This window comes from Ursus americanus, unplaced genomic scaffold, assembly GCF_024610735.1.
Source record: "Ursus americanus isolate L20-20 unplaced genomic scaffold, mUrsAme1.1.p SCAF_159, whole genome shotgun sequence".
In the NCBI taxonomy this organism is placed as follows: Eukaryota; Metazoa; Chordata; class Mammalia; order Carnivora; family Ursidae; genus Ursus; species Ursus americanus.
Window position 1 is genome coordinate 11,153 of NW_028273741.1, and position 21,713 is coordinate 32,865.

Sequence of the window (21,713 nt, forward strand, 5' to 3'; positions counted from 1 at the left end):
GTGAAAACATTACAGCATTACAAACAATATTGGAAGTATCCTTGGACCACAGCCTCCAACACCACCAATGTCTACTCTCATAAGAAGTCACCACTGTTTTCAGTTTGGGGAATACCTCTGCAGTCATTAAAAGACCTCTGTTCTTGTTAAGTCATAAAAGAATATTTTTATTAAGCTGAAAGCAAAACTGCAAATATATTACGTTTTGCAAAAGGCCATTTTGGGCTAAGGTAGAAACACAGAGTGACTTGCGCTCTTCAAAGAGCCGTCTCCTCTCCGGCTTGAGAATCGTCTATTTCTTTGAGGGGCCTGTGGCCGCCATTCCAACCTTCGTGGCAGGTGACAGTATTTGGGGCGTGTATGTGGGGAAAGCATCAGTGACAGCATTTAGAAGAAGGTGCTCCGATCCATCCGTTTCTGGTCCTGGGGGGGTAATGAGAGACACAGCTGTGGTGCGGGGCTTCACATCTTTTTTTCGGGCTGTGGATCCTAGGGCAGTGTTCAGATGTTGTGGGCCTTGTTTCTTAGCCACTTTTCCCCTTCCTCCTGAATCTGGGGGCTTCACGGCATAAGCAGAGGGTTTAGGTGGTGGAGAAGCTGAATGTGATTCCGCTTCTAGAAACTGGACGAAAAGTCCTGAAAAAGAATTGTTGGCCATAGCTCGGTGACTTGGTTTCCCGGGTGTGTTGGGGGCGCTTCTGGATCCAGGCCCCCCAGTCACCCAGCTGGTAACCCCACCTGGCCTTTCACTGAACAGCTGGCGCATCTGGTCTTCTTGGATCCCCAGCGTGCCTGCCATCAACCTTAAGGCTTCCTGCCGGTCGGCATCAGGTGCTTGCAAAGAGCCCACGAAGAGTCTCCTCAGGAGGGTTTTGTCCACCATGCCTTCGGACTTACTTACTAAGTCCATCAGTTTCTTCTGGGTGTCCTCCAGGACTTCCTGCTGGACCTCGTTCTGTTTCTTGACTTCTTGGAGCTGGTCTTCCTTCAGACCCAAGTCAGACTTTGCTTTCTGGAAGTGTCCCTGCAATGACTTCAGTTTCCCTTCTAGGCTGTCTGCCTTTTCCATCCACTCGGCAAGTTCCAGCTTGAGGGCGGCTAGAACGTGACCGTACTGCCTCCCTTCCTCCTGGGAGGCTGCAAGCTGGAAGGCGGTTTCCTCTTTCTGCTGGGTGACCATGTGCAATTGCTCCCGCAGCGACTGCACCTGCACACTGGCTCGATGGCTCGCGTTTTCCAAGGCCGTGGAAGACAAAACGAGCTTTCCCTGCAAGACCGTCACTTCCTCTCTGAGTTGAGCCACTTTGCCTTCTGAGACCAAAGCTTCGCGGCGACGAGAATCTTCGGCTTCTGAAGCGACGTGACGCCGTCTCTCCAGCTCCTGGGTGAGGCGTGATTCTCTCTCCCGTAAATGGTGCACCTCCTTCTGGAGGGCACAGGTTTCCATTTGTTTCTGTGTCAGTGCCAGCAGGACTTCCTCTCTCTCCTGTGGACACACAACTGTCTGGTCCTGCACGGATGCAGCTGCATCGACGAGCCGCTTCGCTTCCCCGGTCTCACCCTCTTCTTTCCCTCGCAATACTTGCTCCAAAGCAAGCGCCTTCTCTTCCACCGCAGCGGACTGGGATTCCTCCTCTCTCGGCAGCATGGAAAGCCGCCTGTTGGTCTCTTGCAAGGCCTGATTTTCCATTTCCTTTTCTCTACACGTTTCCACGAGCTTTGCATTTTCCTCTTTCAGTTGACACACATCCGTTTCAAAATCTGCTAGTCTCTCCTTCAAATCGGTGACTGCCTGCCTCAAAAGGTCATTTTCACTCACTTGGCTACTGAACTTCTCCTGCAAAGAAAGCAATTCCTCACTTTTCGCTTGTAGTCGGAGCTCTTGATCCGGAATGAAGTTTTGCAGAACGGCCTGTTTCTCCTTCAGCGGCTCCATGTCGGAATCCCCGTGTTCCTGTTGTTTGCCTTCTCCTGGGGACGCGGCCGACACGGAATCCATCCATCTCTGCTTCTCTTCCTGGAGGGTTCGAATCATTGTATCTTTTTCTTGCATTGATTTTTTTAGCTCTTCTACCTCCTCTTGGCGCAACTGAGAAGACTGGCTCACTACGTCAGATGTCACGGCCTTCAGAGAGTCGGCTGGCTCTGAGGAGTTGGGGGAGGGCTGCAGGAAAATCGCGTCCAGTTTCCCTAAGAGGAGATCCTTGGCGTGGCAATTCTCCCCGATGCTGAGCTGAATTCGTGCCAGGTCCTTCTCTAAGTGTTCTAAGGTTATTTCCTTGCCTCTGTAAGTCTGGATCAGGTCCATAGAGGTCGCCTGCAGTTTGGAATCCTCCTCGCTGCCAGTGCAAGCCCGTGCCTGGAGCTGGCGAAGATCGCTCTGAAGCTGGGATGCCCCCCGCTTCATGTTTTCGACCGTGGTCATCACCTGCTCTTTCCACTCTTCCATGATCTTCACTCGCTGTTTGAACGTGTCCCGTTCCCGCAGAAGCTCCTTGAACTGATCGATGTGAACGCCGCGAACCTCATCACCAGTGCTGGAGGTCTGCAGGATGGTCAATAAAGTCTGACATTTCTGACTTAAGGCATCCACTTCGAGGTCTTTTTCTCGAATAATGTGTGATAAATTCTGAATCGTTTCTCTAAACATCTCCTGACCACTACATTCAATTCTCGGGGACAGTTTCCGATTTTCCTCTTGCATCCTCTGGAGCTCTGCTTCTTTGGCAGCAAGTCTCTCTGTCATTTTCTGATACTCCCTTGTCAGATGGCTATTCTCCCTCGTTTTCTCATTTAAGACAGCCAACACTTGGTCGCTTTTCGAAGCACACTCTTGCAATTGCTGCTGAAGTTGCTCCACGTCCACGTGCTGGCGCTGAGAAGCTGCAGAGATTCTGCTGGAAAGACCCTCGATCTCCAAATCCTTCTGCTGGATAATCTGAGTTAGTTTACCAATCTCCTCTTTGGACAGCCGATCGATCTGTTCGGTCAATCGGATGTTCTGTTCAGTTAGAAGCTTCATCTCCACTTCTTGCTCTTTTATTCCTTGGACTGATCTTTGAGTTTCGCCTTTAGATGGATCAAGCTTCTCACTTCCGTTCTCTCTAGGAAGAGGCTGACTGCTTGTGACTTGAACGTCGTCACAGTGCTCTGCTGCAATGTGCTGGCTTTTGTCAGGCAGCTGGGCTTTCATTTGGTCTAATGTGTCTTGCAAATTCTGAATCTCCTGGTCTTTCGCTGCAAGGAGCTGAGCGCGTTCAATATGCAGCTGCTCCTGCTGGGATTGAAGATGGTCTACTTTCTGCTTCTGCTCCTGTAGAGACTGAAGCAGTCTTATCTTCCCCTGCTGCTGGTTGTGAATGATCTTCTGTTGTTCCTTTACTTCCTCCTCGAGGTCATCTTTTAACTCGTTCAGTTGGAAGACTTCACACTCCAGTTCGAGGATTTTAGGGTCAACCACAGGTACAGGGCGACTCTGTTGTCTCAGGCGCTCCAGTTCTTCTTTCAGATGATGATTTTCGGCGGTCACGGAGGTGAGACGCATGTCTTTGTCCTCCACGGTTTGCTCTAAAAGGTCATTGCTTCTTGAGGCTTTTTCTTTAATGACCTGTGTCAATTGCTTCTGCTCCTCCAAAGCAGAGGACAGCATGTCCTTGGTTTCTCTGTGGTCGGCGTCCATCTGCTCGATCTTCTTTTGGAGGTGGAATAGTTCCAGGTCTTTCTCTTGCATGAGTTGGATCAAACGTGCATGCTCTAAAGGTAACAATTTCTTGATGGTTTGCTTGTACTTCCTCTTCTCTTCCAACGCCTTCTTCTCAGTCCGACACAATTTCGCTACTAACCGCCCTTTTTCGATCTTTAAAGCCCTCACAGCAATGTTGTTTTCCAGACACTCCTCGTTGTTACGGAGAATCGATTCTTCCAGCTGGTGTCTTACATCTTGGAGTGCCAAAACCAACTTCTGGTTTTCTGCTCTGACATCAGAAGCAACGTTCTTCAGATTGTCGTTCAGCCGCTCCATCTCTGCAAGTTGTTGCTCCACCCGTCCAAGCTCACTTTCCCTTTGCTCATACTCACGTAGTTGTTGGCGGTGCCTCTCAATGACGTCGGCCAGTTGCTTCTTGTGGAGACTCTGTAATACCGATACTTCAAGTTGGTGTTCGTCTAGCTCCTTCATCCGTTGTTGTTCTAGGTCCCTGATGGTGGTCTTCAGTTTCCAAATTTCACTGGAGTCTAGTATCTTTGACTGAGACAAATGCCTCCAGTGACTAACCTCAGCCTCCAGTGTTTCGATGTCCTTCAGGAGTCTGTTGATTTGTGCCTGTGATGTGATGAGGTCGGCGAAGTCCATCTCCTCGCCAGTGGAAGTTCCCTTTCCCACGTGCCCGGTGAAATCAATGTGGCTGGTGAAGCAAGGCTCTCTGCCATCCACTTCCCCTGGGGAATGGTCTAGGCCAGAGCCCAGGCCACCAACCCAAGGCAACATCTCTGCGGGTCATAAAACTGTCCTGGTCCGCTGTGAAAAAGCGTCCAGTGCAGTCGGACTACCCCGCCAAGTGTCCCAGAACCCCTGCCTGCGCGAGCCTAAGAATCCAAAGACAATAAGCGTTTCTAGGCAACGCTTGCGTGGGCCCGGCCCCCCTCCCCTCTGCAGGCCAGGTCCTTAGGAAAGGCCAAGGCCTTGGTCTTTCCCAAGGCCGTCTTTGGCCACTGGTCCCGGTACCAGCCGCTCATCCCCACGACTTCTCACGCCAGGGCTGGGCCCCTTCCGCTTCTTCCCCCGCTTTCATGGCGGTCCTGGGCGGGCCCCGAGTGCATGCTCCTGCCTCACCGCCCCCAGGTGCCTGCCCACACAAAATTCACTTGGCCCTCGACTTTCCCCCTAAGTGGTATCACAGTACACAAACTCCTTTGGCGTGTGCTTTCCACGCAACAGAATCTTTTTAATGGAGGTGAAAGGTACACAGTCCCACGCACCCATCCACCTAGGAGTGAAGGTCCTAGGTGCATTTGACAAATGTCTACACACGTGTAAGGCATGGCCCTCAAGAGACTTTGGGCATTTCCAACCTCCAGAGGCTCCAGAGTGACCTGTCCCTCCCTGCCTCGTTAGCCTGCGGGGACAGTGAGTCCCACTCCTGGGTTTGCTGGTTCACTGGCGGCCGGGAGCGCTGTGACCCATCAACTGCCTCCCGCAGGTGTGCGGCCTAGACCGGGGAGGGGGTCGCGGGCGGTGGCGAAGACCGTGCTGGATAGGGGGCTCCTGGCATCTCACAGAGAGGCCTGGGGTTCAGGCCTTGGGTGGAGGAGGGGCTGGGAACCACACCCTTTGCCTGGTCCCACAAGGCCCCCGGTGGGCGGTGCCACTGGATGAGAGGCAGAGAGGGCGGGGCTCCCGTCCAGGAACAGCTCTACAGCCACCTGGGCCCTGAGGTGATGCATCCCTCGGAGCGGTTCCCAAGCTGCCCTGCCCAGCCCCTTGGTCAGCCGCCTCCACCAGGAAGAAGCAATCCAACTGCATGACGCAGGGGCCAGCTACACCGCGGGTAGGCGAGTGCGCCGATCTGGGTTGGCACGGGATGAGCCGATTGGGGACGCTGGCCTGGCCGGCTCGGCAGGGCCGGCTGTTTTCTGGGCCGCGCGCTCGATCCCTTGCAGCACGCGGGATCTGGAACCGGGCTGCGCCACGTCGAGAACTGGAGCCCAGTTCTGGGCCAGCGCCAGAGCCCCCGGGGAGCAGCGGGGTGGGTCGTCATCCCGCCGCCCATTGTCCAGGCCCGCAGAGCATCGCCCAGGAGGGAGTGGACCCGAGCCTTCCCCTGACCTCCCCCGGCCTTCCCCTGACCTCCCCCGGGGTTTGCCCCGGGTGAAAACTCAGGTAACCCTTGTGCCTGAGGCCAGGCGGACGCTGTGCTCTGGGGGTGGCGTCCTCAGCCTTTCAGGTTCGCCCTGCTGCTGCGGACCCTCCACGTCCAAGTGCCTGATGGCAGTAAATAAGGAAGGGATGATCAGAGACCATCGGATGCGCCCAGGGAGTTTCGGTGGTCCATGCAGGGGCTGTACAGGTGTTGCTGTTCCCAAACCCGGGCCCCTATGGACCCAACTGCCCAAGTTTTTGATATTGACAAATTGGGAACTGGGTGGAAAGAATTGTGGAAACGCCTTGGGCCGACTTTTAGTTTAGCTCTTTAATAGCTTTTTAAAAAGCCTTTCTCCCTTTGGATTTGGAAGCAGATCCTTCTCCAGGTTTCTTGGGGACTGTTTTCATGCTTGACAGGAAACATTCTCCATTATGAAATGACAGAAGACACCAGGGTTTGCAGACCACCAGGCTGTTGGAACAGGAACCACTGGTGGTTTTGAGAGGTCCTGGAGGTGACTGTCATGTGCCCAGGTATCTGGGACACATCTTTCAAGGTCTTTTAGGGCAGTTAGCTGTACTGGACCTAGTGACTGTTTTTGCTGGGCAGAGACATGAAGGTGTGAGTCTTCCACAGCTCTTGCTTCTTTTTTTCCAAAAGTTGGGTCAAAGGGGGAGTTTGACTTGGCCAGAACACGTGCGGATAGTTCCGTGTGTGTGTCTGTACCAAAATACTTTGACTTCCCCTCCCATTTCTTCAGTTTCCTTGTTTAAGGTTTGGGTCCCCCCCCCCACCACCATAACTTTTTGCTAAGTGGCTTAGTTTTGTTGTTTAACTTTGTTGCTACCCCACCCTATTACCTTAGTGTGCATTTATCCTGTTGCCAGAGTTGATGCCTGTGCCCTAAGCCTAGCGCTGCCTACTTTTCTGTCATTTGTAGGAAATGATAGAAATAATGCCCAGCGGGAGGTAGACAGGATAGTAGTGATGTAGTTTTGGAAGGCAGGTGAGGTTTGGTGGGCTGAGATCTCGAGCCAACGCCCGAGAAAGAATTCTTGAGACGTCTTTAGGGCAAAATGCTGGTTTTCTTAAAGCACTGGGACAGGATCCCTGGGCAGAAAGAGCTGCTGTAATAGGGTTGTGGGGGCAACTGATTACATACTTGGGAGTTGGGAGAGGGAAAGAAAAGGGAGGGCTTCAAAAGAACTTTCCTATGCTAAAGAGGATACTGGAGACCTTGCCATTGTCAGGTTAAGGTTGTTTTCCCTTTTAGCAAGGTATTAACATTAAGATAGTTGGAAGTTTCCTGGAGGAATGTCACAGGGTATCAGCCTGTGCTTTGTCCTTCTGCGCCCTCTGCAGGAGTGGGGGCCAATGATTCAACAGAGAATCTGTAAATGAATCCTAAGATAATTCCTTGTGAGCTTTCTTACCCCTGCCTCCCTTTGCATTCTTAGTAACATGCCTTGTAAAATCAATATTCAATGACTGTCAAGACTGATTTGTCATGTTGTCATTCTGGCCTCTTTATATACTGTATCAGGAAAGGGGTGTTTGCTTTTTTTGTGCAAAGTTCTGAGGTATTTATTTATTTATTTATTTATTTATTTATTTATTTTATTTAACAGAGAGAGAGCACAAGCAGGGGGAGCTGCAGGGGGAGAGGAGGAAGCAGGCTCCCCACTGAGAACGCAGCCTGACCTGGGGCCCTATCCCAGGACCCTGGGATCATGACCTGAGCCAAAGGCAGAGCCTTCACCAACTCAGCCACCCAGAGGCCCCAGTTCTGGGCCTTTTCAAGCTACCAAGCCAGTCGGCCCCTCTTTGGCCCCAGCTTCCTCTGTAGCAGCTTCTCTCTTCACACCTGGATTCTGGCCATACGTGCCCCACTTCTAGTTTATGGAGCAGGCCGAGCATTCTTACCTCTTAGCCTCTACCTGAGATTCTCCGGAGTTCCTTTCACCACACCAGCCCTGTAGCTGCCTCCTACTCATTCTTCAGCTCTCCAGGCCAAGGTGTCTGCCTCTAAAAGGCCTTCCCTGATGCTCCGACAGGGAATGGATGGCCCCATCCCGGGGAACGTTCCTAAGTCCACACAGCACCTGGTTTTCTATGATGCAGTGGCCTCTTTACTTGTTATTGTTCTCCAGTAAACAAAATGCCTTGAGAGCCCTTGCTGTCTTTCTCTTTCATCTCCCAGGGTCTGCTGTGGTGCCTAGCACAGGGTAGAAACTCCACAAAGACTATCAAATCCAGTGTAAATCTAGTTCCTACCAGATCGCCCTGGCGGTGTGAGCCCAAGTATGGGAAAATGAAAACTGGATAGAGTCAGTGGTGATTCCTACTGGGACTGTAATTCTGGCCCTGACCTTTGACTCTGTTTGAAAATCTTTATTGCTCGATGCCAGTGGAAGCCGAGGCTATTACAGAGCTATGAAGGGTGTGGCAGTTATGCTCCCAAAGTCAAAACTGTTTTTCTGGGGAAGCTTTTGCTTCACCGCTGTCGATTTCCTCGACATATCTGTATTCCTTCCACTCCGGTCATTGTCAAGGCAGAGGGAGGAAACACGGAGGCAGGAGAGAGCCTAGAATTGTGATTCTGTGTTATCGTGTTACTGACAGACATCAGAAGTGGGATTCTGGGTGCACTGCACTCAAGAGGAAGGCTAGAAAGCGTAGGTCCCCTTCGCCCATGAGTGAAGTCGTGTGTGTGAATGGCATGCCCATCGTGTGTGTTATCCATTCATAAAAGGCCATGTTGTCTTCCCAAGAACAAGGACCTTGTCAGCAACCGCACAGTGAGGTTCCATGGGACGAACATGGGGGAGCATTAGGAATGGCTGCAAGGAGGGAGTTCTCATGATGTGATGTGTTTACAATGGGAGGATGAGCGTGTTTCAGAAGATGGTTTGTGTATCACAGACGTGAGGCTATGTGGTGGTCTCATGACAGGGGGGTCCCAAAGAAGAGAATTAGGATGGCTGATTCATCAAGGGGCACTTATGGAGGCCACACTGTGTACTGTTCAAGGTATTAAAGAATCACAAGTGAACACAACCCAGTTTCTGCCCTGAAGGGGCTCAATAGATCTGTGGAAGAGACAGACAAGCAAGAAATAATTATAGACCATGAGACAAGTGTTTAGAGAGGGACAGCTAATACAGTGAGCAACACTCCACTCTGAGTGAATGGACAGAGGTACCAAAACCAAACAAACAGACCAGAAGGAAATTGGAGCAGAGCCTTTCCTCCCATCTGTAAGCACGACTTTCAATGTTCTCTCCTATTGATTAGGTCTCTTTTCCTTGTAAGAGAACCCAACTCGAATTGCCCTAAGCCAAGATGGGAACTTTACTGGCTCATATGTGACCCAGAGTCCAAAAGGACTATGGCTGCAGCCAGGGCTGGATCCAGGGGATCCACTCTCTAGACAGGCTGTGTCCACAAGGAGACACCCCTGCCCCACCCAGGTTTCCTCCCTCCTCAGTTCAAGTCCCAGAGGGACATAGACTACTTTTCACTGTGGCTAGAGCCCCAGGACAGACTCTGAAGATGTCTGGCTGGGTTCCATGCCATGCCCTGGAAATGCAAATGGAGTCAGCCCCACCCAAACCACAGGGAATGGCAATGGGGGAGTACTGGTCCCCCAGAGAACACTGGGTGCTGTTACCAGCAGGGGAGAAGGAGTGCTGGTCAGAATACACTAAGTATTACATCATGTCTTTTGTAGGGAAAGAGAACCGTCATCTACTCTTGTGAAAATACAAATTAGTAAAGAGGATCTTGAAGAACAGTTTGGCAGTGGCTATTAGAATTCATAAGGGGCAATTCCTTGAGCCAGCAATTCCTGCACATACGCACGTGTACCTGTGCTTTCTACAACACTGTTTAATAGAAAAGCATATAAAATGCAGCTATCTAAAGGACCATCAGTACTGAATACATTAAGTAAAAAGGAATTTCCATGCAAAGGAGAACTAGAAAGCCATCAGAAATAATGAGGCAGAGCTATAAATGACAATAGAAGCACAGCCATGAGTTACTAGGATCCAGAATAGTTACAAAACAGGATGTGTCAATTATTCGCTTTATTAAAATTATACATAAATCTATTTATTTTGAGAAATGTAGATTCACTCATTCAACAGATATATATTGAACTACAACCTATGTATTTATTCAGTGTATATGTACAGTCTTTCAGCAAAAACTTACTGACCGTTCTAGGTGCCAGGCACTGGACTGTATTTGTGTTTTCATGTGTGATATTTATCCGTCTCTAGGTGTACTGTTCATCCATAGGAGAAAACACTCTGTACACTGGTTATCTTGGTGGGGGGAGAGATTATGCCGGGTCTTTACTTTCTACTTCATACATTTCTGCATCGATGGATCAAAGATAATGCAAAGCGTTAGCTCCTTCATTATAGGTAATCATTCCGACACAAGTATTCACCACATATACAGAAAGTTATGATAGCGACAGTGTGGAGAAAACAGCCAGGCCAGCACATGGCACAGCCTGCACAGGTTCTACTTATAATCTGTAGGAGGGAAACGAAGGATGGGGGAGATGTTCTTTCTGGGAGTCTCTTCACCAGGAGCATGACTGTGGCACTGTGGTTGCACAGAGGCCTGTCTCGCTGTCTCATGTTTCCTGTGTTATCTGTGTCCACCATCCCAGAAGGCCATCCTCTCTGGGCATGTCCTCTGACCTGAATTATTAGTAAGCCCCCTGAATACTCTGCCAGACACAGACTGAAAACGATGGAACATTCTGGAAGAGGTTTACCTTGGACTGAAAGGCTTAGAGGTGAGCAGGGAGTTGCTGGAAACACTCATACTTAAAACGTGAGGGGAAACCCGGAGCACAGGGGCCGAGGAGGTGATTTAACAGGTGGAGCAGGTCAGGTACAAGACAGCGGGGAGCAGTGCGGGGGGACTGGAGGATGACAGCCCCCCTCCATGAAGCAGCCACCTAGGACTTAGGGTCTGATGCTGCCAGATTGGATGTTCCCAAGGAAAGCTGGAAACAGAGATTTTCAGGAAAAAATCTATTTTGCACTGGTTGTAAATCACTGAAACCCATTTTGTAAAGATTGAAGAACGGGGTCCTATGGACATCTGTTTTAAATTCCTTCACGGTAAATGCGATGCAGTGTAAACGTATCAGCAGAAGTACACTCTGCGTGACATCGCAAGTGCTCACCCGCAGGTGCAGACAGACAGACAGACAGACACACACACACACACACAAACACACACCCCTTTTAAAAGGAAAAGGGGAAAAAAGCAAAGAGCGTTCTGTAGTGCACATCGTACCACGTAGGTTAAGGGTACTTGCCGATTTGAAGTGGGTCCTCCGAATGTAGTTCTGTAATGGGTTGTGATAAGAAAGGCTTGACTCTGTGGGAAGATGGGAAAGAGAGAAATGAGTCAAGGAGCTCAGTTTCAGCAGAACCGCAAACACCCACTCCAGGAACGGCAAATACATCCTGCTCCTGTTCAAAGCAAGGGCCACTCACTCCACAGGGCCGTCTGCTTCCTGACGTCTGGCCCTCGGCACACGCACTCACACTTCAGTGGATCGGGGCTCTGGCGAGGTCACTAAGCAGGACACTCCGAATCGGATGCCCACTCACAATCTCATCATGAAATACTGAACACTCAGAAATCGCTCAGGATACGTCAACAAGGATTTTCCCGATGTTCCAGGTTTTCCAAGTCGTCTCCAGTTTTCTGCCTCTTCTCAAACAAAATCTTTAACACACTGCTCACCGCTCACAGTTCACTGAAAAAAGGACTCCTATTCAGACTTGAAGTCAGTAATGTTGATGCGATGACTCCCTCCTACAGGATATGCAAAAAATCAGACCTCAGAGAGCCGAATCCTCCATCACAACAACCATACACAAAGGCCAATGCGTCTTTCAGCCCAGAAGCACCTCTGGGCTTGAGTGAGAGCCCGCTTCCTCTTAGTTCACTCAGGGTCCCAACAGGCTAGGACATCGTCTGCAGAGGCACAGCCTCAGATGCCAGATGGCAACCGAACAGCGTATTTTCTGTAACGGAATCCTGTATTTGGAAAGGGTGAAAACCTTGTTTTCATAGGGTAAACTAGATCAACCTCATACTTGAAAACTATTTCCAGATGATGAGAATTAGAAATCCTTGAAGGACAAGCTGAAACTTTTATGCTCACCAAAATTTTTTTTAAAGGCAATTCTTGGCATTTTATTGAAATCACTCATTTAAAAAGAAGGAAGGGAGTTCCCTTCCAAACCCTCGGGCTTGAGGCCAGGGCTTAAATCTCAGCTCCGCCCCTTCCTTCACAGGTGCCGTGATGGAAATTCGCTTCACTGCTTTGAGCCTCGGTTTCCCCACCAGAATTCACGAGGCTGCTCTGAGCACTGAGTGAGGGGATGCAAGGGAAGCATTGCACACGGTGCTACAAAAGCTCCCAGCAGAGATTCACAAACTCGCCCTCTACAACTCTGCAAACTCCTTAAAACCTGGTCAGCGTGGCCCCCGGAATATCTCACAGACCGTAAATGACTAAGTTCAGCCTCCCATTCATTCGCTCAAACAATATTGACGACGCATCTGCTCTGGGCTGGGCACCTCTCTATGCCCTGGAGATAACGAAGTAGACCAAATACACAGAACAATTCAGATCATGAAACTAGTGTAGGTCATTTCAAGGTTCAGAGAAATGACGTTCATGGACAGAACAGTCACAAGGGAGAGTGTATTGCATGTGGAAGACTGCTCGACAGGTTGGAATGAGGTCCCGGGGCCAGCAAGAAAGCGGGGAGGGGGTCCAAGGGGAGGGCCCCCTAAAATGAGGTCTCCAGCATGCATCCGGCCCCCTCCTGACCGCTGCCTCTGACTCTGCCCGGCTCTGTCCTCTGGTCCAAGCCACACTTACTGGATGCTGGGCAGCTTTCTCGTGACAATCACTGCAAAGTCGACCTCAAAAATATTTTCATGGGAGATCTTCATCCTGAGGAAAAATACACAGCAAGTTTGCTAATTCTGTATTCCCGCATACATTTACTGACCATCGTCATGTACCGAGTACTAAGCCCCAAACAGCAACGGGCTATTTCAGGGATTTAAATCAGGAACGATATGGTCAGAAAGGTACTTTTCAGGTGACTTTGGTCTCTGTGTGGAGAATGGATAGAGGACAAATGTGAGGAGATTCTCAGAGCCGTCCAGGAAGAAGGTCCAGGGAAGAAGTCACAGGGAGCCTGAACTGGGGGAGCAGCCACTGGCATGGAGGTGGGGAGGCACTGAGAGGCGCTGGGGAAGTAGGAGCTAACAGATTTTCCAAAAAGCAGACTGAGACAGATTAGAGAGGGTCAGGAAACAATTGTGTGTTTGGGGGGGAGGGGTCGGGGCCAGCATGTGCGGGATCAAATAGGATACAACAGCAAACATCACAAAGCATCCCCGTCAGTGAGGGCGAGCACTGTCTTGTGGTACATTTACGTTTTTCTGTGAGAGGCGCGTACGGTGGGTGGGAAAGGGCAGGCGTCTGCAGCCAGGGAATGGGGGTCAGATCCCATCCACCACGTGTCTGCTGTGAGGCGCTGCAAGTCACTAAACTCCCTGGGCCAAGCTTTCCTCGTGTGCACAGTAGAGAAATTGACTGCACCTCACGGGGTTGTGAGGACTCATGAGGAAATAAATATACAAGCCACACGCACAGCAGGACCTGCGCTAGTAAGCGCCAAGGGTGTGCCTTTGATTTACTGACACAGGTACACAGATGTGGGGCCTGGCCTGGGCTGTACATGTATTTTTACTGTGGGCTGCAGTAGAGAAAGTGTGAAAGCCACACACAGAGACACACACACACAAACATACACACTGAGTTAGACAAAGACAGTCATACGCACAGAGACGCAAAGACCCACACACAGCGGCACACAGACAGAAGAGACAGACACAGAGAAACAGAGGTACAAAATACAGACATGTAGACACACAGACCCCTACACACAGACACACAGAGAGGCAGAGACACAAAGACACAAACACAGAGACACAGACACACACACGCAGAGACTCACAGAGACCGACACACACACACACACACACACATAGAGACACACACTAACGGCCCTGCTCCACCACCTGCCTCCCCAGCCTGGTCACCCCCTGGGCTCCTAGCACATTCCCCCCATCTCTGTCGTGTCCACTCACTCACTCAGCCCTGAGGAGGATTCTCGAACGCATTCTCTCCTCAGCTCACCAACTGCAAGGACACCCCTTTCTGGCCTGTTTCAACCACACACTGCATGTCTCCTGCAACAGCTCCTCACACCCCTGAGGCCTGGCAAGAAACAAGGCGCTCCACAACCTGCTGACTGTTCGGCATCCCCCCCGCCATGCATGCTTTTAACACCCTCGTGTCCACCTTACTTCTATTCCAGAAATACAGAACCAGTTGGTCAAAGGGGAAAGACAAAGAGAAACACAGATGCCGGTGTCCAGAATCCGGTGGTGGTGTCGCCGGTGCAGGCTGGGCCAAAGGAAAAGCGGGGGTCAGGATGATACCCCTGTTTCTGATGTGAACAACTGTGCAGGGAAGAGCACCGTGTATGTAGACGGTAGTATGTAGTATGATATTAACTCACCTATGTAGACAGTCAGGAGCGATGGGAAGCAGGGATGGGGGAGGGTCGCTGTCTTAGGGGTTGGCATGATGGGGTCAGAAATCACAAGCAAGCATTTTCTAGTAGGAGGTGATCCCTATGGGTTAAGTGTCAGAACTATAGGTCCAGCTACCCCCAACCTAGTGGAAAAATCAGAGGGTCTGGTTTGGGGGAGAGGGAGGGTGACAGAGGGACACAGGAGGAGAGAGTAAAGGACCGCTTCGTGATGTATCAGAAAAGACAGGCTCACCCATCTCAACCGTTCACTCTCAGAGCTGCCACACATGCCTGCCCGTCTGCAGAGCGCGGCGATGGACGAGCTAGCTGAGGCTACTGGGAGGAAAGGCTTAGGGCAGACGAGAACTAACTTCTGCTAGGAAACTCCACAGCACCCTTCCAGAACATTACTCCCACGACAGGAAAGGGTAAGGAGAGTCTAAAATTCCCAAAGACAATGAGAACAATTAAAAGCAGATGAAGGACAGCATACACTCCCACATCTTCTGTAGGACTTCTTACTTTAGTATAAAGAGCTTCCCCTTGGGGCGCCTGGCTGGCTCAGTCGGGTGAGCGGCCGACGATGATTTCGGTTCAGGCCACGATCTCAGGGTCCTGGGATCCAGCGCAGCATTGGGCTCTGTGCTTAGAGGGGAGTCTGCTTAAGATTCTTCCTCTGCCTCTGCCCCTCCCCCCCCAATAAAAGTCAAATCTTTAAAAAAAAAAAAAAAAGCGCTCCCCATGCATCAGCTACTTGACCCTCAGAAGAACTGACTAAGGGGTCACTGGGGAGGGAAAGCTACCAAAAGGCAGACCTCGAGCCTCTAAGGAACAGACAGCTTCTTTCTGGGCTTTCGAAAAGGAGCAAAATGGCTGCAGCACATGTTTCCACTTTCGACTCTGGGATTCCCTGAGCCCGTCTGACACGCCACTCACTGAAAGCTGGCGAGTCACAGGAGGCAAGAAAGACACCGAAGACAGGACCGGCTCCTGGATGGCAGCTGGGGACCGCCGTGAGGAAGCACAGCCCTTGGACTGGAAGGGATCCCGCAGGGCCAACCGCAGCACGGGCTGCCCGAGGTGAGACCCACCCTCTGCGTCCTTGATCCTTGGGTTGTGTGAAAACAGAAGTCGGGAGACACCGATCAGCTGAGGTCCCTTAAAGGGGTTCACTGCCCCTTTATTCTGTTTCTGTGATGGTACTGGCTTTCCTGGGCCCTCCTGGTGCCCGCTGCCCGAAGTGGGGAGCCTTCAACTGCCCAAAGTCTTGGGCCCCGGAGGTCATACAGAACGAGCTCCCACGATGGCGGCAGCAAAAAGCCTGTGACCCGCTGCCTCTGCTGGTGCAGCTGGGGGAACATCCCGGGGGAAGGTGCATGAGACAACGAGACTGGCAGCCAAGATTTTCCCTGCCCCGTTCTACAAGCACATACCTCTCAATACAGGGATTAGCAAACTTGCTGTAAATGGCCAGAAAGTATTTCAGTCTTTGCAGGCCAGACAGCCTCTCTTGGAACTACTCAACTCCGCTGTCATGCTGGTAAAGCAGCCATAGAGAAGATGCAGCTAAATGGGAGTGGCTGTGTTGCAATAAAACTTTATTTACGACGATAGCTGAGTGGGCTAAATTTGGCCCGACAGGCCCAGGCTCCAAGAAGCAAAGAAGCATTGTTTATTTTTTATTATTTAAGAAACATATATATTTAAAAAAACCCTTTGGACCAATATAATTATCAAACAAAACAAGACACCTCCACAATATCTTACTGACCCTGTGCTCTTCGCCTTCCTCACTCCTGAGAGAGAACCTTTTTCTTGGAAGGGGTACCTAAGTCTCAATGTACCTTGTTCCCAGGAATAAAAATGTCAGATTTGTTCATTATTAACCCACCTACATGACAGCGGAGAGAATCCAAATGTCGGGACCAAGTCGAAACGGTGTCGGGCTGAGAGGAGGCATTTCTCCAATGCCTTCCACTCACACTGCACACGTTCTGCCACTGCCTTCTGCTCCCGTTCCTTCCACCACACCATGGTCACTGAGGTACAGACGCACCACAGCCCAACAGACCGCAGAGACCCCCCTGAACAAGCACAGGCTCTGTGTAGAGAACAGGGAAGGAACCTGGATTTGGAGGAGCTGCAGCCCATTTGGTCCCAGTTCTGCCACTAACCAGACTCGTCTCCTTTCCTGTGAGTGAGCATAGTTACACCTGTTCTTGCTCCCTAACAGAGCAGGTGAGGGACCAAATCAGGGAATAGCTGCAAAAGGCCTTTGTGTCATCGCACAATCACCCAGCCGTGTGCACCTCCAGCCTGTATCAAAGACACTAGCAGGATGACAATAAAATCTTCGTTATTGCCAATATGGCAGATGCAGGGGCTCTGGCTCTCATAATTCCATGGGCAGGGTTCTTCCACCCATGCAGAGGAAATGTCTACTAGGATTTTTATCCTAAGCCCTGTTTGTAACAGCAAAGGATGAGATGAAAGGCACCCATCCTTCACCAGGGCTCTGGGGACACTAAATATGTGGCTGACGGGGGCAGCAGGTGCAAGCATCTGGGGATGGGGGCGCGAGACAGACCGTCACTGCATTCCCTCTGAATATATTTTAACATTTCTGAACCAGGCGGGCACCTTCACAGGTGAAACAATTTGGGAAAGAAGAGGCAGAATTTTCATTTACCTTTAATCTCCAGAGGTGGTATCCACCCCAGTCCCAAGATTTAGAATTTGACAATGACATTCTGTCTTCCGTAGAAATGCCTTTATAAGCGGACTGACGCCATGGACGTGAGCGAAATATCCTGAGAGAGAGACAGAGACAAGCTATTGCTCAGTGAGGTGGGATATCATCCCTGCAGAGCACACGCCAGGAGAAAAGCAAATCAGGACACTTCTGCTCTTCCTCCGGGTCAGCGGGTTTTTGTGGACTTCATGGGAGAAAGAGTGACTTTCACATTCTCTTCCTTTTTTAAATTTAATTTAAAGCTGCTACCAGCAAAGTAAGTACAATCTATTTAATGATTTAATGGAATTAACGATCTTACAAATAAATTGCCCCTTGGGGCACCCGGGTGGCTGTTGGTTAAGCGTCTGCCTTTGGCTCAGGTCAGGATCTCAGGGTCCTGGGATCAAGCCCTGCATCGGGCTCCCCGCTCAGCTGGGAGCCTGCTTCTCCCTCTGCCTCTGCCCCTCCTGCTCATGGTCTCTCTTTCCAATAAAGAAATAAAATCTTTAAAAATTAAAATAAAATGTCCCATTATTTTACATGGGAAAGACAAGTGTTTTACATCAAAATGTCAGATCTAAATGTTCCTTTTGGAAATGCGCTTTTTCATAGCTAGGTGAAAGCTACTCAGGACTCGGCTCAAACTCAGAATTGCGAGATCATGACAAAAATAATATTTTGGGGTCAGGGAATGGGGCAGATAAATGTCAAAACAAACAAAAAAAGTATTTCTTACCGTGTTCCCTTCATCTCCATTCTGTGTGGGTAAGAGCCTCTATGTTTATAAAAAGGCCTCACAGAGCATCGGTGGGAGGGGAAGCCAGGAGTAAACGTTGCCCAATAAACGGACTTGTTTAGCTCCGGAGTGGGGAGCTGGAGCAAAGGGGATGGGAAATAAAAGAGGGGGAAAGGAAGATAAAATCTGTGTTCTAAAGCCTTGCGCTTAACTATTTTAAGAACAAAATTGGAGTAGCATTTAGAAACTTACTGCAGTCCTATTGATTCTGCTACTACACAATTTGAGCTTGTATTTTACGTGTCTCTGGCTTCTTATTTTTCAAGGAAATCATTTTTATTGTATGTTATAGAGTATCATCCACAACAGGCTGATTATTGGGAAAAAACTTTAAAAATGCTCACCACACGCTGTTTGGGAAGCACTCTCCTAGTGGGCCCCAGTCTGGAGATGCCAGCCCAGGCAGAGGAAGAGGCAGGCTGGCTGACATGCTGCCTCGGGCACCCAGCTCCCAAGGCCCCGAGGTGGGTCCCTGCCTCTGCAGAAGTGGTACAGAAAGCTTCCTCAGAAGCCCAGGAGGGAGGCTTCAGGCCTCTGAGCCAGCACTGGCCCCATCTTCCTAATGCCTGGGTTCATCCTGAGCTCCAAGTAAGATCCACGTCCTTTTTCTCAGGGACCACCACGTTTAACGTTCTTTGCATTTCTTATAGAATCTACCCATAGGCTCCATCTTTAGGGCCAGGATTCCTGGCACACACAAGGACTGTGGTCACCTGGTTAATTTCTCAGTCTGGCTGAGACTGAGTCACCCTCCCACCTCAAATCCTTTCTCTGCCTTGATAGAAAGGACTTGCAGAGCCTAACAGTGTTATTACCGCTTTAATAAAGCCAAAAAAGTAATTCCTTCCTTGAACAGACAATTCACAGTAAAAGATCATATAAATGGCTCTTAAACATACAAAAATGATTTTCAACTTCACCCCCAAAATCAGAGGATTATAAAACAAAATTACTGTAAGATAACATTTTCCCATATCAGATTAACCACAATGAAAAGGTTCATAATACACTGTGTTCATGAGGATGTTGGGATAGGAGCACATTCATATGCCTGGAGAGAGTGAACACTGGAACTCTCTCTTTTTAAGAATGAATTCCTAAAACCTCAGGCCTCTGGGCTGATGAGGGGACGTTGGGAGGGAGGGGGTCACTTGCCTCTGTTAATTTCAGAGGACCTCCTCTCCTTAGACAGTCGTATCAAAATGCTGGATGTAAGGGTCATGCCAGTAGCCAAGGCTTACTGCAAACCTGGAACAGAGGAAAGGAGGCAGGTGAATAGAGGTCATTAGGTTCTGGCCCAGTTCTCAGGACCCAGGTCGAGGAGGAAAATCATCTACCTCAAAAGGCCAACAGAGGCACGTTTGGTGCTCCCTTACCAATGTCAACAGACTCGGCCATCGCTCTTGGTGCTCACATACACGGCCCCTCAACCTCCCACAGTGGCCATTTCTTTCCTCTCTTTACTCATGCGGCTAACTCTTTTTCCAGGACCCTAGAAAGCACATAACCTCACCTCATACCTCACCTAGAAGACCTGCCACCACCTATTCCCTCAGCAAACTCACTGGCCAGAGCCAATCAGACAACTCTGCTCAACCAGAAGTTCTGTGTCCATAGGAAAGGAGATCCAGGATTGTTTTGTGAAACTTGCGAATGACTACCTAAGTATTTCCCCCGGCTCTGTATTAGGTACCAGTCCTTCCACATCCCTTAAGCAGGTCATAGTGGGAAAACCAGGAACAAATAAACACAACTGCTACAACCTAGAAAATGCTAGAGTAGCCTGTACTCTCTGGTCTATACAACCGGAAAATGCTATGGTAGCCTAAACTCTCCCTGGTCTACGCTACAAGGAAGCAAAGTTTTGGTGTTCTAAGCCGGGGAGCTGAAGTCCAAATATCCCTGAAGGTCTTCTGTCAAACCTGAGTGGAACTAGCCTTAGGACAACAAGACGTAGGGGAAGGAGCCTGGAACGCTAAGGCCATGCCAAGTCACTGTGGGCCTGGAGTCTGCTCTGCCCCTCATCAGTTATCTTGTGAATTAATATATATGTTTACCATTTATTTATTTTTTAAGGTTTTATTTATTTATTTGAGAGAGAGAGAGAGAATAACTGAGAGAACACAAACAGGGGAAGTAGCAGAGGGAGAGGGAGAAGCAGACTTCCCACTGAGCAGGGACCCTGATGGGGGGCTCGATCTCAGGACCCTGAGATCATGACCTGAGCCCAAGGTAGCCGCTTAACTGACTGAGCCACCCATGCACCCCTGTGTTTAACATTTCAACCAAATGGAGGTGTACCTGGGTGGCTCCGTCAATTCAGTGGCTACCTTGGGTTTAGGCTCACATCATGATCTCAGGGTCCTGGGATTGAGCCCCGTGTTGGACTCTGTGCTCAGCAGGGAGTCTGCTTCAGGATTCTCCCTCCCTTTGCCCATCCCCCTGCTCACTCTCTAAAATAAATAAATATTTTTTAAAAAGTAATACATAGAGGGAGGGAGGCAAGATGATGGAACAGCAGGGGACCTCAATTCATGTGGTTCCTGTAATTTAGCTAGATAACTATTACGTCTTTCCGGACACGTATGAATTCAATCTGAGATGTACAGAAAGAATTGCTGGAATTCTACAAAGAGAAATGTGACCACTTTTTGCAAAGTAGAAGGTGCGGAGAAATGAATCTGTGGGGATATATGGGAAGATCATCTGCAGGGAGAGGGAGCCTGTGTGAGCTGTCCACAGGAAAGTGACATAACCCCAGAGTGCAAAATCAGACCTTTAGAAATCTGCTCCAAGTGAGAGACGTCCCTGCCTGAAAGGTGCTCAGGTGGCGAGGTGGGGCAGAATCCCAGGTGGGGCAGTGTGGTCTCAGGATCCCTAGGGTCACAGGAAAAACAGGGGTACCTGAGCCAGCAGAGTTCCCAGGCACTGGAGCCGGGAAATCTGTTAGGGTCAGGGAGCAGAGGAGGGGGATTGCCATAAACCTCAAACCGCGGCTTGGTCAGGCAAAAGCTATCATGTGGGGGCCCTGCAAAGGACAGAAAAGCCGCGACCCTCCGCCTTCTCCTGGGAGGATCAGTGCAGGCATGCACTGCAGGAGACTGCAGAGTTTGGTATACACAAAAGTGAAGACCCCTTATCCCTGAGGGTTTACTGAAGAGAGGGAACCATGATCTTTCAGCACAGGGACTGGAGATCAGGGCATGACCACTTTCGTTTTCATCCTCTAAAGAGGCCCAGAAAGCCTTCAGGGAACAAAAGCCATACAGACCAACTAGAGGCAGTTTACCCTGAGCCTGGCCCCCTGGAAATGGAGGGTACAACTCCCCCCAGGCAAAGACACCTGAGAATCAGCACAGCGGGCCCCTCCCCCAGAAAACCATGTGGAAAAACAGGTGAACACCAAGTTTAGAAGCAAGCACTAGGGGAAAACAGTAAATAAAATTCAAAGGTTTTCTCGTGATTTGTTTATCTTTCAGTTTAAAATTTTCCTTTTCTTTTTTCCTTTTCAACTAGTTTCTTATATTATCAACTCTTTGCTTTTAAGTCTTTTTTTAACTTTCATTTTTTTTACATTTACATTAGATATATTCTTCCTTTTTGGCTTCTTTTCACTTTATTCAATTTTATGTTTCTGTATATGTATATATACATACACACAC

General features: G+C 49.7%; 1 long non-coding RNA gene and 1 pseudogene across 1 annotated transcript in view; both read right to left on the reverse strand.

Annotated features, from left to right (window-relative positions):
• Positions 1-292: 292 nt before the first annotated feature.
• Positions 293-15,327, reverse strand: LOC148106679 (thyroid receptor-interacting protein 11 pseudogene; annotated as a pseudogene).
• Positions 15,328-16,913: 1,586 nt separating this feature from the next.
• The window catches only part of LOC148106680 (uncharacterized), a 28,649-nt gene continuing 23,849 nt past the window's right edge, over positions 16,914-21,713 (reverse strand). Inside the window, exons 2-3 of the long non-coding RNA XR_015723624.1 lie at positions 19,207-19,299; positions 16,914-17,331 (exon numbers count right to left, since the gene is read on the reverse strand). This is a non-coding gene — a long non-coding RNA (uncharacterized LOC148106680). The remainder of the gene's footprint in view (positions 17,332-19,206; positions 19,300-21,713) is intronic.